The 14,513-nt window shown below is 36.8% G+C and overlaps 1 long non-coding RNA gene across 1 annotated transcript in view; it reads left to right on the top strand.

Moving 5' to 3' along the window:
• Positions 1-13,737, top strand: part of LOC128249391 (uncharacterized) — a 172,321-nt gene extending 158,584 nt beyond the window's left edge. The window contains exon 3 of the long non-coding RNA XR_008265501.1: positions 12,340-13,737. This is a non-coding gene — a long non-coding RNA (uncharacterized LOC128249391). The remainder of the gene's footprint in view (positions 1-12,339) is intronic.
• The last annotated feature ends 776 nt before the right edge of the window (positions 13,738-14,513 follow it).

Here is a 14,513-nt window from a genome sequence, read left to right as displayed (position 1 = left end):
AACCCCTTATCAACAAATCAAGAAACTCATTGTTAAACTACAGTAGCTCTCACAGCTGTAAGGCTTTTTACGTTAGATGAGATGTGCGAGTTGTTCTAGTCGTTCGACTGATGTGCCGGACTACATAATTTACACGTTAATGGTTATTTTAAAATATTCCTGTATCGATCGAAATTCAATATACGTATGTGACTGATATTGCTACTCCTGCTGTTGCCATAACTGCTGCTGCTGCTGCTGTAACTGCTGCTGCTGCTGCTGTTTCCACCACCGTCATTACTACTACTGCTTCTACTACATCGCATTACTAGTGTATTATTCGTTGTTTCATATCCACTTCTGTGATTTCTTTGACAATATATTTACACATCAACCAGAACATTTATATCATTTACTATTCGGCGACTGAAAATTACATAAGTTTTGGGAATTCTCTCAAATATATTTTATTAACATAATATTATATTACAATAAATATAATATAATGTAAATAAAAATACAAATATTAATCTTACAAATTGTTTCGATTCATACCCAATAACATGCCGATTGATCATGTTTCGGACCCAGGCACTTGTTTATGTAAACCATCAAGAGTTGAACTTCAAATCTGTATAAAAACGATGAGACAGGGGGTATGTATTTACATGGTTATATTATCTATGTCCAGATATAGACATTGGTAAATGATATCCAAATCTGTGACATATCAAATATACTAGAGGAAGTTAAAAAGTATCGCTAAAACTTTCTTGACGCTCGTTACATTTGTCATTAGCGTTAGCGTGCTAAAAATTGGTACTTTTGTGGTTATGTAACCGAGGTTTGATCTTGATCACTCCAATTTTCTTTCTCGAGTTACACAGTAAACATGATCGCTCTGCTGGTAATGTGCACCAAAGAAGAAGAAGAGAGATCAGTGATTTGATTTCTGTGGTTTGAACGTGTATCATGGGCTGAAATTCGTCGCAGGTTTTCAGTACAATACGGAGACATTGCTCTAACGCGTAAAAGTGTGTCTGAGTGGATCGCGAAGTTTAAAAATGACTGAACTAGCATGAAGTACGAAGGAGAGCAGGACGCCCACCAACCTCCACCACTGACATGAAGATTCAACCAGCTCGAGAGATGGTTCTGGAGAACCGACGAGTGACCATCGATGAGGTGGCATGCTCTCTGCAAATCAGTCATAGTTCTGCATACGAAATCATCCGCTACAAGCTTCGCTTCCGCAAAGTCGGTGCGAGATGGGTGCCAAGAGAGCTTACCGAAGCGCATAAGCGCAATCGTGTGGAGATCTGTAACGTTTACTTGACAGCTTCAACGATGAAAGCGAAGCTTTTTCGGAGAGAATAGTTACAGATGAGGTAAGATTTGGGTCCATCACTTTCAGCTAAAATCCAAAAGGCAGGGTACGGAGTAGAAACACTCGGAGTCGCCAGCAAAAAAGGAAATTCAAGAGTCAATCTTTTGCAGAATAAATGATGCTAACCGGTTATTGGGATGTGAAATGGCCCATACTGGAGCATTACCTGGAAAAAGAGCCAACCGTTACCTGTGTAAGCTACAGTGAAATGGTGGCCAACAAACTGAAACCAGTAATTCTCACCAAACACTGAGATCTGTTGTCAAAGTAAGTGTTATTGTTGCACGACAATGCACGCCCACACATGACCATCCACAGCGTTGAAAGCATTGAAAATTAGATTTCGAGTAGCTGGAACATGCATACGGTCCAGATCTCGTCCCTTCTCGCTATTACCTCTTTGGACCGCTCAAACATTCTTTACGAGGTCGTTGATTTGCTATAGTGAAAAAAGTGGTGGAAGAGGTGCATAAATGGCTGCGCTACCAGCCGAAAACTTTCATCTCCGATGGAATAAGTAAGCTTGTGGACCGCTGGAAGTAGTGCATCGAAAAGAAAGGAGACCATGTCGAAAGTGATGTAATTGTTCAACCCCTGCTTTTGTTTTAATAAATTACAGAAACAAGGATGCGTATAATTTTTGACTTACCCTCGTATATAAAAGTAGGTAAATAATTATATTCCACTTCAAGAATGTATTATTTATTTATGTTTATGTTAATTAGAAATAGAGATATACTTTTTGTAAAGTGTCTCGAGGTAATGTATTGATAAGCTAGATCGGAAAGAGATAAAACATGGCACAGAAATTACAATAACAGCAGATATAACTTGTAATGGTTTCATCAGAGGGGAAACAGCAGCGCTTATAACCCTCTTCAAGGCCTCTGTGACTAATACGAATAAAGAAGTTATCAACAGGTCGAGGACCCGACTCAAATATTTGCATCAGAGTAGTTTCCGTTAAAAACATTTAAGAGTCAGATTGTGGCGTTAAACTGGGCGATACATTAACTCTACTACCCTAGAATAAAAACGGCCCCTCCGATACACTTATACATAGTTCCTATCTATCAAATTTCACTCACAAAGCTTTGGTCGAACCAAAACTCTGGTAGAGGACACTTTCTCAGTGTCTCGCAGTGAAATCGAATCCGAAATCTCGTAGTTGTGAAGCGAAGTTCATAGCCACAAAACTTTGTCTTCACCCATGTTTTCTCAATAAAAAAAATCGTCTATTATATATAGATAAAAACAAATAATTTTGACATTCAACTTTAATGTAATCAGTCGGAACTACCTTCGTGAATCCTGCTAATACAACGAACAAGTGTAAAGCAGCAGGTACTTGGTGGATCACGAGCTGATATGAAAAGCGTTTCATAAGGTTACTATCACGTTAGTTTAAATCTCAGCAACTTCACTGAGGGAAAATACTTTGGAAGGGCGTTCTACAAACTAAAAATAGAAACGTTAAGGCCTCATATTTCATATGTTTTAGAAATAACTTCGATTATTTGAGATTATTCATGCAATTAACGCATAAAATTCCCTCTAGGGGTGTTTAGAATCGGAAATCAGCGGGCAAGATAGGTAACACCTGGAGAACCGATCGAGATTTTGGAAAATATAGAAAATATCTGTATGCTGTCAACTTAATGTGACAGTCCCATGAAGGGAATAATACTAGAGCCGCATTTAAACATTTATTTGTAAGAGAAATTCTGAGTTCAAATCTCACCGAGGTCAGCTTTGCCTTTCCTCCTTTCGAGATCGTTAAAATAATATGCCAGCCAATGTACTAACTTCATCTCCTCGAAATTGCTAGCATAGCGCTTAGATTGGAAAACTTTATTGTGAGGGGAAAGGAAGCGAATAGCACGATGTCAACAAGAGATGCCCAGTTTCATTCCTGTCTGTAAGCGGGTTTGCTTCCCAACCATATGATTCTGGATTTAGTCCCCACAGCAGGCCGACCACCAAAGCCTTGTGAGTGGATTTGGTAGACGGAAACTGAACGAAGCCCGTCGTATATCTATCTATCTATTTCTGTGAGAGTTAGAGGTTGGGAAACCAACCAACTGAGGGATATTACCTATCCAATATACTGCTGGTAGTGTACCCTATTATACATGCCCAAAATGCTGGTTATTGCGTAGCAATCTCGCAACTGAGTATCTATCTATCAATATCCATATATATATATATATATATATATATATATATATATATATATATATATATATATATAGATATATATACAACCTGTCTTCATCTTTTGGGTTTTTTTGTGAATTCTCCCCCCTCTCTCTCTCTCTATATATATATATATTTGTGTGTCTTTGAGTCTGTGTTTGTCCCCCCACCATCGTTTGACAACCGATGTTGGTGTGTTTACGTCCCCGTAACTTAGCGGTTCGCCTAGACAGACCGAAAGAATAAGTACTATGTTTACAAAGAATAAGTCCTGCGGTCGATTTCTTCGACTAAAAATCCCTTTAAGGCAGTGCTCCAGCATGGCCGCAGTCAAATGACTGAAACAAGTACCATGTTTCTTCCTAAGGGCTTGTAATTCCAGAACTGTTTTAGCGCATGAATGGAAATACTTTTTTTTCTCCATCTTGAATTGGTCAATGCTTTATGCTGTATTGCTTGATTTTATTAAAACATATTGACTGATATAGGATAACTAATCCTTTGTCATTAGAGAGATTCATTATTCATCTGTCTCTTGGCCGCGTGTGCACCAATATAGGTTACATAATCTACAGAAGCTTAATCAGCCACAGCAAAAAATATGTGCGGACCCTTCATTGGCAACCCCTTCAGTGGTCTAAAAGCAAGGAACAGTTATCGCCATCATTGCCACCATTTCTTTCTCTCTCTTTTTCTAGCTCTCTGTCTGTACGTGCGCGTACACACACACACCAAAATATGCGTACGTGCCTGTGTGCTTAGTGAGGTTGATGTGTCTAGTTACCATTTACACACACACACACATTTTCGGTTTTAAAAATATCTATGCACTAAATTGGTCTTGAAAACCATTACAGCAAGCGAAAGATATGTAGTTCAATTCCCATCACTTCGCTTTCGACAAATGGATCATGTTGAAAAAATGTACGCTCCCATATGTTCACAGACGTGTGTGTGTGTGTGTGTGTGTGTGTGTGTTCACGCCTGCGTGTGTATAGAAGCACGCTTGCACAGACGAATCTATATTTTGTTTAGCAGAAACTGGTTGCTAGGAAACAAGAATGAAAGGTTTCTTTTTCTTTTTTTTCCTGATTTTCCCGGAATTAGTTACGAATAAATCAGATACTAGGTGTATTTGATAGTAAAGCGACCGGCAGCCAATTAACATGACTGCTGCTTCAATTTTCCACTGTCATATAGCGTGCGAATTTACTGACTACGAACAAATCGATGCGCAGCAAGAACGGAAAGGGAGAGTGGGTCGATCCTGATCTGTTTCATCTCACTGGGACCTTGAATAGAAGAATCGTATAAAGTGAAATGAATTATTGATATTCTACTCTGACAGTGACCAGGAAGGAAGCCTGCATGCTCGTAAGCCCGTCCGCGCTACACCTACACACACAGAGCGATAAATACACGCATATGTCTGCAGAGGTTTACTCGTACATGTAGAAAGGCTCAGACGCAAGCGCTCATTCATTCACACACACACGCGCACGTATAATAATAAAAGGTAGAGGAAGAGAGTAACTGATTTTAGTGATGCTTGTTGCTAGGCAATTGATTCAATATAATTCATTCGCTCGCATTGCGGAAGAAGAGCTGGAATTTCGAGCAATATCATACACAACTAAATAAACAAGTCTGCTACGGAAATATTTCGTTTAAGTTGATCCATATTTCAGAGATGCTGACATTTGATATAATTGATAAAGCGTAAGGTCGGCTTTTCTCTGCTAAATGACGAGAGAAAGACAGAAGGAAAGACTCACAAGAACAAGCGAAAAAAATAATTTCTAGAAATATTTCAACAAGAATTTTTTTAATATTTCATAAAGGCATAATCTTATATAGAATCCTCATAGTAATCAGTATCGTATTATTGCTTTATGTAAATCATTGTGGCTATGATCTTAGGGGGTTTATATTCCACTTATGATGCTAAGTAACAGATAATCATTTTTTTAAATGCCTTACCCACCTGCAAGATGTACATCTGACAATAAAACATAGCATTAAAAACAGTACTTTTGCATGTGGCAATGACTTTCAGAAGAGCCTTTTAGAAAACATTCGCCCGAAGAGAGGCTCGGAACACCCAAACTTCTCGAAGATCAAGGTGAGTGATCTCTCCTTTTCATTCTCTGACGAACATGGCTGTACTAAGAGTGGTGTGTGCGCTTCCAAGCTGAGGTCAGCTTGGAAGCAAGGTCGCTTGCTCAACAATCTCAAGTCACTCTACATAGAATGCGGTAGCTATCAGCGAGACGAGGATTTCTAGAGTGTACACAGTAGCGCCCATTTTCGACTCTGAAATAGGGAGGCGGAGTAGCAGTGCTATTCTGGAAAACCTTAGATCTCAAAGTACGGGCAAACTTTTTGGACCCAGACGATAAATTGGTGGTCCTGGACGTAGCGAAGTTGTGGCGCCTTTATATTGGTGGCCCTTATGCCCTGACAGGGGTTAGAAGGCCAGATTTTTTCAGACGTCTAAAAACATTCCCGGGAACGTCTCACTCTTTAGTACTAGTGGGCGACTGGAACTATATTTTGGACGCACGGAACGACTGCGTGGAGCTAGTAGATAACAGAAGTGGGTGCAAAATCATCGAAAGCTTACCCAGAAACTTCCAGCTGTCTAATTGGATTTACCTGAAGTGCCAGTGTGGGCATGGAACAAATCTTATCTAGGTAAGAGTATTGTTAGGCTAGTGGGTGGAAAACACTCCCCAAAGATTTTTTTCTTCGTCTGTATATATGATACTTATAATTATCGTCCCAATATTTCCTCTTTCACCATATGATATACACATTGAATATTTTTATACCCTTTATTTTGAATGATATGGCACAATAGCCTACTGGTTAGGTTATATAAGAACTGATGATACAGTTTATTACATCTTACAAGGTATCACATAATCTAAATGTCACGTTGTGATTAGCATTTGCTTTTCATCTCTCCATTCTAGGACAATTAATTTAAAGCATAAAGAAATAGCTTCAAAAGGACAAAAGCAGAATCTCCGTCAACATAACATAAAACAAAAAATTAAGCTGTACAAAGAGACTATTTCAGAACTGTGAAGTAAACTATGGAAAACTTCACAGCATTAGCAGACGATAATATTTCCAAATGCCATTAACAGGATAATGCTTTCAAATGTCAAAACAAAAAAGGGGAGAAAATTGAAGCACGAACTGTATTTTAATGAAAAAATAAGAGAGAAAATTAATGTGGTGTTGTAGTTATAAGGTTAATATGTTAAAAATAAAAAAAAAACAAAAACAACTCAAATGAAACAAGAATTTCAATGCCAGTGACAAATAGCCCTTTCGTAAAATATCTGAAGAACATTCTATGACCATCTTTCAGAATCTTGCAATTTATCATGTAGGGGATACACTATTACAACAGGTTGGTAGTTGCACACACACACACACACACACACACCGACCGTATGTGTATTATTGGCATTTGCTGAATGAATCAAATGCATGCTTGAGATATAGGAATGAATAGAAACAACAATTCCTATTTTTATATGAATCTTTCATTCTTACGAGACACAAATGCTAGACTAGCGCAAGTTTTTTTTTATTCATTTCTTTTCACGTGAGAGAGAGCTACATGCGTATCAGAACGCTACCGATAACTTGTAACTGATTACAAGTTGCCATGTCGGGTGCCCAATGACTAAACTGGCAACCCCACCAAGCTTGCTTCACGAGAACAGTGATTTAAAATACTCTGCAGGATAGAAAACAGACCTGCCAAAGATAGGATGAACTCAAGGGATTCAGTGGTCATCTAGCAATGTGGACATGTGCACACTAATATGTGAGTTTAGTGGCATGTTTTCATTACACTCCAATGAAGAATGGAAGAAATAATTTGCCTTCATCTCCACAGTTTCGAAGTTATCGACAGTAGGTTAACGGGGTAACTGTTGCCGGTGAAATGAAAATAGTCTTGCGTTAGTTTCTTGGAGCAGCAACCATATTAACAGAGATACGTTTCAGAAAGAAGGCAAACGATTGGTCGGAAGCAATGAGAACGATGGAGTGAAATTATGAGACTTGATTAAAATTTAAAATACTCGGTGTTATGTGACTAATTAGGTGACATACATATTATATAAGGATAATAGTTAATTATAGAATTAAAGGGTGAGAGAAACTATATATAAAAATAAACAAAAAGTTTCACTGCAAAATACAACGATGGGAAAATGTTAAGAGTATTTAAATCTAATATAAGAAGCTCAGGCAAGCGAAATTTAAGACAGGTGAGGAAATAGTAAATTAAAGGTTCTGAACACCTGGAGATCTCCGAAAAAGAAGTGTTATGTAAACAGAAAAATAGCTAACGAAATATATGAGTCATATCTTACTTGGGGAAATTACGACGCTCTAATTTGAAAGCTAAGAAATAATAATAATAATAATTTTGGCACAAGGCCAGCAATTTTGGGGGAGAGAGTAAGTCCATTACATCAACCCCAGTTCTCAACTGGCACTGATTTTATCGATCTCAAAAGGATGGCAGGTAAAGTCGACCTCAGCGGAATTTGAACTCAGAATGTAAAGACGGACGAAATGTTGCTAAGCATTTTGCCTGACTTGCTAACGATTCTGCCAGCTCGCAATAATAATAATAATATTAATAATAATAATATTAATAATAATAATAATAATAATAATAATAATAGCAGCAGCAGCCTTAGCGAAAATTAATATCAAGAGAGGAATTTATCAAGGAGACTCGTTATCCCTTTTAATATTTGTCTTATGTTTAACCACCCTCAGTTTAATATTAAGAAAGGTAAAGGCAGAGTATCAGTTCAGAAATAGTAAAGGTAAAATTAACGTTTGGGTCTAGGTGGACGATCGGAAGCTTTTTTAGTAAGAATAAAAAAGAGATTCCTTAATTCAGCAAAGATATTGGCACGGAATTTGTGCATAGATAAGTGTGCAATATTTGTCATTGAAAAGGAACAAGTAGTCAGCAGTGAAGGCATCCAAATGCCAGATGGCCAGACATTAAAATCATTCAAAGAAGGAGGGAGCTATAAGTATCTAAATGTATTAGAATCTGACTGAGTACTAACTATAGAAATGAAATAAAAAATTGAGGAGTACATCAGAAAGGGTGAGGAAGCTAATGAAGTCAAAGCTAAATGGTCCGAATCTACTATGGTTGTATCGTTACTTAGATACTCAGCAGCTTCTGTAGATTAGACAAAATCTGAATTAACAAACCTAGACAGAAGAACTAGGAAGGAATTCAATATGAATGGAGGATTTCACCCAAGAATAGGAGTAGCAAGATTATACTTACCTAGAAAAGAAGGTGGAAGAGGGTTAATATTAGTAAGATAGTGGAGTTAACTAAAGTAGATATAGCCTCCTGTGTAGGTAATAGTGAAGAAAGTTTATTAAGAGTTGCTAGAGTCACAGTAGGCTATAGGGAAACCAAAAAACCAAATGAAGTTAAAAACCAGAAACAAGAAGGAAGATTATCTGACTGGCAAGAGAACGCTTTGCATGGTATATTCCCAAAGATAGTTGCAGGAAATAGTGAGTAATAATGAGACTATATCAAGGCTGTTCAATTTCTTTAGGTGGTAGGTGTGATATGAGGAAGATTTGGTTACTATTACCAACAAGTTGAATGTCTGCGTAAAGGCTTCTTCTTTAGCTCACCAAAAACTAGTTTATATGGATGCAACATCACTCTTCGTTTGATTTTGTTGATTACTTTTGACTTTGCAGAAACAACTTTAATTGGTAACTTTAGTTGATAAATCTTGTTTTTTTTTGGGGGGGGGGAGTCATTATACCAATAATAAGGATCCTTTGTATTAAAGGAATAAGGCCTGATAATAACACGATGATTTAAAATCACTTTTTTATTGTTAGTCAGTAGTTGTTAACTTTATTGAAATAGGTGTAGACAAGTTTCTTTTAAATTACAAGATAAGAGAATTATATTGGCTTTTATTAACTTATAATTACCATCCAATAACGGATGAAAAAAGGGAAGACAATCGAAACTTGACAAGCTTTTGGACATGCTATATTTTTAAAGCAAAGTATCCATAAGTTTGAAATTTTAAGCTGAGTTACTATTGCTACATCACACTGCAATAACTTGGAAATCATTAAGAAGGTAAGAAATTAAAGAAAAAAGAAAATCGGGTGCAGAATGAAATAGAAATATACAGGAACATTAATAATGACTGGGTATAAATTGATCAGAGAATTAATGCGGAATTCCTCTTTCTTTCATCATATACGTTATACAAAGAATATATTTTCGAGAGATATTCATTCTTTATTCAATTTGACCCAACGGTTATTGACCTTCATGTAATATTCAATTTATTCCTTTGCGTCTATTTATAAATATTTTCTTCCTAGATGTACTCAGCTTAATGCATTCAGTAGGTTCTCTGAGCAATTCTACTGTCAAAGTTTGCACACGTATTCATGCTTACATGCTCGCGCGCGCACATATACAATAGCTGGTTATATCTTTCTAGTCGTTAGTACAAGGGGTCTCGTCCCTATCGCTAAGTTTTATACTTAACGAACTGTTAAGATTAAAAGAACGAAAAGAAATTATTTACTTTATATATTTTCCTGATATTTTATATTTTGGCTACAGGACCCGAGAAAATTCAGAAAATCAACAATATTTTGAGAAAATAAGCTAAGAATTAAGGTTGTAGAAATGCCAGGTAACCTTATCAAATTCCTAATCGGTCGAACCTACCCTTTTAGTGGAACCCCCTGTACTGATAGGAACTGTATTGTATGTAGATTTAGCCCACAGACAAACTGTAAAGCTAGGAATGTTGTCTATAGTATACGAATTATAGAGGAACGGTGCAGAAACAAGACAATGATGTATGTAGAGAGATAGTACAGAGCATAGGAGAGCGGGTAAATGAGCTTTGGAGGTAACTTAAGGAAGAGAAGAGCTCATCGGTTCTGTACCAGCACGCCGAGCTCGCTCAACAACATAGAGGTTAAAATATTGTCCGCACATAGAACAGACGCAACGTTTAGACAAATTATGAAAGCTACACACATAATAGAAGATAACCCTACCCTGAATAGAAAACTAGAATGGAACACTAGCACACCCCACATCACAACCTATGACAGAATAAGATCCCCATAAACTGATAATAGTATGAAACTAATACGATACACAGATAAATAAATGGAATTGAATAATTATATACATGAACAAAATAAAATAAAATTAATACAAAAAAAAAAGTAGATAAAAACATGAATAAAACAAATAAAAGTAAATTAAACGAACGTGGATAAACAAGGGATACTGATAATGCAGGTACCATACACATTCCCACAAACACTTACTAAACATAGACACACAGAGGGATATGCGCAAATAAAGATACATACAATAGGAATACAAAATGGCAGATCGTTAGTAAGGAGAGACACAATAAAAGAAAGAAGAAGGCAAAGGACCACTGATGAGGTCACAGAAGTGTGACGAAAAAACTGGCCGAAATACAATATAAAATAAAGCTGAAGCGAGTGAACACCAAATATATAGTGCGTGTGTTTTCATTGGCTAAACTGGCAACATGACCGTCCCCAAATACAACAATATTTTGAAAAAAACTTACCTTAAAAATATGATTGGCACATAACCACGGTCGTCCGTACACAAGCATACACATATCATTTAAGAATGGACTCTCCTGAACTTGTCGTTAAATATACAGTTTGAAAGTTAAATCTGCAATTTGCTCGAGGTAATTATAAATGTACTCAAAGTTCTTTGGCTTTTAGTTTACACATCTCGCCCAGACTTTCCTTAAAGACTTTTTTTTCACACTTGTCGATTAAATAATAACTAAATTGTTTTATCGTTTGCCTTTTTTTTTTAATAGTATCTAAGGCCTTCTGAAGTTCTAGATATGTTTATCTCCCGAAAACTACAGATGGTCCAATTTTTCTTTTTAGTTCTCCACTGCAATAGGTACAGTTGCTAACTGTCAGATTACAGAGCGATGTTTTATTGCTTACATTTTCTTGAAGTCAGGTACCGATGTCTTTTGGTTTATTCAATTTTGACTGTTTGCAATATTACTTCTACAAAAGTCTGAAATATTTAAGTCACGTGTGACCCGTTACTTTTCTACCAGATGTGACATCACCCTAACTTGAAAGCTATATAAACAAATAAATATAAAGAAAGTAGGAGTATACATGAGAAATATTGATTTCAAATTTTGGCACAAGGCCAGTAATTTCGGGGGGTAAATCGATTACATCAACCCCAGTGTTCAATTGGTACTTATTTTATCGATTCCGAGAGGATGAAAGGCAAAGTCGAGCTCAGCGAAATTTAAACTCAAAACATAAAGACCTGAAATACCGCTAAGCGTTTTCCCCCGACGTGCTCACGATTCTGCCAGCTAGCCGCGTTACGTATGAGGACTATTAAAATTTTGTCTTGTTTCTCAGAAATAAATTTTCAAAAAATGTCTGTTTTGTGTATTGCGTAGATTATTTGCAGCGCTTGATTCCGTAAAAAATTTCATTCAAGTTTCGTTTAATAGGATATGTGTAATCTGATTTAATAATGAACTGCTGTTGATTCAGTAAATAAAATAATTAATTAGGTATAATATAAATAATTATTTTAATATGCGAGCAGAAACCGATTACTTGGTAAAAACACATTGTATTGTTTTCTTTCATATCTATTTCTCTCTTTCTTTTAGATAAATCATGGGGAAACTGCGGCCCGCAGGACTTTCTGAATGCACACCTAACGAAATATCTTGAATTCTTTTTAGTAGTGTGGGCCAACTGATGATGAGCCATGATTACGCTTCTTGAAAAAGGTTACTCATGCCTGATTTAGATAAACACATATTCACACAAATATATGTAAGAGGGCTACAGGTAAGTTTGTATTAATCGACAGAGCTGTTGAAATTACTTTTGGTGCGTAGGCTTGGGAGAGACCGCACGTTCGCGTGAGAGTTTGTGTTGCAGTATTTGAACACAGAATATGCAGATGAAATTAAATGACTAGACAGTTCTACCAGCTCTCAGTGCACAATTCTTGGATAATAACAATTTTCAACACATAAGACTCCCCACCCCCACATATATACACACATACATATACATACACAGTAAGTGGGAGAGGTGCAGTCAGTTAGTGCTTATTTTATCAAACCGGAAGGATTGAATTCAAATAGTACTTTTGGTGGTATTTGAGTTCAGAACATAAAAGAATTAGCTTAAGTCTGGTACTGTACCTTACCATATTTTGTATTAGGTTAGTAAAATAATCCAAGTCCAGTACATTGCCGCTGTTCATTGTAGAACTGAGCCATGTATTTTAGAGTGATCTTGTTTCTGAAGAAATTACACAGAATCATAATTATGTGAAATATCTGAACTATCCTTCAATTAATATGGCAATACACTGACACGAACGAATCGATCAGCTATGGCTCACATGCGTTAATAAATAAAGGATTAGTAATTTTTATTTATTTTATATTGTAATTTGTGAATAGTAGCGGCATTGGTTACACATTTCCAACAGACCAAACATTACAGCTCTTTGCATTTCTTTTGCCGAAAGTGATAAGGGAACATGTGTGACTTAGTGCAACATACTTCAACGAATACCTGTTTTCCGTCGTTATTCACTTCCTTTACCAACGAAAGATACACACACACATACATGGGTTCTCGCACACTTTTCGTCCACCAAATTCCACTCACAAGATGTTAGTGAACTCAAGTCAAGGCTGTGGCAGAATACACTTGTCCAAGGTGTTGCAAACCTTGGGCAAGTGGATGCTAAGCGAACTTCGTAATTACACAACCAAGCAATTGAAGAAGGACTCCACCTATCAGCTGGAATCTCACTCTTGTTTTGAATTCCATTCCAATTTGTTGTCTAGACCTTGCTAAGATATTCCGCTTACTTATCTTCGCCACTACACCCCCACCCCACAACACTGGCTGTTTTGTTTTTTCTATTAAGCTTGAATCGCTTTTCTTTCTTCCTTATATATATGAGACCAAGTCAGTCTGAGTTGCAATTGATTTGCCAGATGGAGAATAACGTTCTTCCTTATTCGCCTGACCCACTCGTCTTCATTGAGAATCCTTCCCTGCCTACTTCATATTCTTTACATCACCACCACCTCCACCACCCATCATCTGATGTGCAGTTAACATATGAAGTTTCCTTCGTCCACCGAAAACTTTCCGGTCATTAAAACTCATTATTTAAATTCTGGTAACACGAATGGGATATATATATATATAATTGTAGTAGGTATGGTAGTAGTAGTAGTGGTGACTGTAAGGGCAATTGTAGTAGTGATTATGGTACCTGCAGTGATTGTTGGGGTATGGTAATAGTAGTGGTTGCTGAGAATTGGAGTCTCGGATATTGTATTAATTTTGGTAATGATAGGCGGGTTGCAAAAATATAACAGTAATAGAAATGCTGGTGTTTTTTTTTATGATACTACTCTTGCTACTCGCACAGTTGCACGTTGACAGTCATCGTTCTGAGGATAATAAAATAAGTACCAGTGAAGGTCTCAGAGTCAATTTATTGCTCTCCCCTAAAATTTGTGGTCATGACTTATGTTAGAAATACTACCACTGCTACCACCACCACTGCTACTACTACTACTACTACTAATAGTAAAAATAATGTTTTCAAATTTTGGTATAAGTCCAGTAGGTTTGGGGGAGAACCAAAGTCGATTACATCGACTCCGAAAAGATGTAAAATAAAATCAACTTTGGTGGAATTTGAATTCAGAACGTAAAGACGGACGAAATGCCGCTATGCATTTTGCCGGGCATGCTAACGATTCTGTCAGCTCACCGCAATAATAATAATAATAATAATAAT

The sequence above is a fragment of the Octopus bimaculoides genome, chromosome 1 (assembly GCF_001194135.2).
Source record: "Octopus bimaculoides isolate UCB-OBI-ISO-001 chromosome 1, ASM119413v2, whole genome shotgun sequence".
NCBI classification, from domain to species: domain Eukaryota; kingdom Metazoa; phylum Mollusca; class Cephalopoda; order Octopoda; family Octopodidae; genus Octopus; species Octopus bimaculoides.
The sequence above is the reverse complement of the archived record's forward strand: the minus strand, read 5'-3'. Positions and strand labels throughout refer to the sequence as shown.